The sequence below is a fragment of the Amblyomma mixtum genome, chromosome 1 (assembly GCF_055824585.1).
Source record: "Amblyomma mixtum isolate Tamu chromosome 1, ASM5582458v1, whole genome shotgun sequence".
Lineage (NCBI taxonomy): Eukaryota > Metazoa > Arthropoda > Arachnida > Ixodida > Ixodidae > Amblyomma > Amblyomma mixtum.
Window position 1 is genome coordinate 125,623,891 of NC_143012.1, and position 1,091 is coordinate 125,624,981.

General features: G+C 47.5%; 1 non-coding gene across 1 annotated transcript; it reads right to left on the reverse strand.

The window, feature by feature from the left end:
• Nucleotides 1–336: 336 nt before the first annotated feature.
• TRNAT-GGU (transfer RNA threonine (anticodon GGU)) lies at nt 337–410 on the reverse strand. The gene has a single exon. It is a non-coding gene; the product is annotated as a tRNA-Thr (tRNA).
• Nucleotides 411–1,091: the final 681 nt, after the last annotated feature.

Here is a 1,091-nt window from a genome sequence, read left to right on the forward strand (position 1 = left end):
CTACAAAGGAAAGCTATACAGCTTTCTCAGAAACTTCGCAGTTAAAGAAAAATTCGTACTGGTCCGGGGTTCGAACCCGGGACCACCGCTTCACCGGAGCAGTCGCTCTACCAATTGAGCTAACCGGGACGGGAAGCTTATGGTAGGGCGAGAGCGAATTGATCAATAACTCGAAGTTGGAAAAGTGTTGATCAAATTTTTAGGGGAATCCCCCAAGGTGGAGTAGATTTGTAGTAAGGGAGTAATTACTCATTGACATCCTCCCAAGCGCAGCCATACGGCTACAAAGGAAAGCTATACAGCTTTCTCAGAAACTTCGCAGTTAAAGAAAAATTCATCCTGGTCCGGGGTTCGAACCCGGGACCACCGCTTCACCGGAGCAGTCGCTCTACCAACTGAGCTAACCGGGACGGCAAGCTTATGGTAGGGCGAGAGCGAATTGATCAATAACTCGAAGTAGGAAAAGTGTTGATCAAATTTTTAGGGGAATCCCCCAAGGTGGAGTACATTTGTAATAAGGGAGTAATTACTCATTGACATCCACCCAAGCGCAGCCATACGGCTACAAAGGAAATCTATACAGCTTTCTCAGAAACTTCGCAGTTAAAGAAAAATTCGTAGTGGTCCGGGGTTCGAACCCGGGACCACCGCCTCACCGGAGGAGTCGCTCTACCAATTGAGCTAACCGGGACGGCAAGCTTATGGTAGGGCGAGAGCGAATTGATCAATAACTCGAAGTGGGAAAAGTGTTGATCAAATTTTTATGGGAATCCCCCAAGGTGGAGTAGATTTGTAAGAAGGGAGTAATTACTCATTGACATCCACCCAAGCGCAGCCATAGGGCTACAAAGGAAAGCTATACAGCTTTCTCAGAAACTTCGCAGTTAAAGGAAAATTCGTCCTGGTCCGGGGTTGGAACCCGGGACCACCGCTTCACCGGAGCAGTCGCTCTAGCAATTGAGCTAACCGGGACGGCAAGCTTATGGTAGGGCGAGAGCGAATTGGTCAATAACTCGAAGTGGGAAAAGTGTTGATCAAATTTTTAGGGGAATCCCCCAAGGTGGAGTAAATTTGTAATAAGGGATTAATTA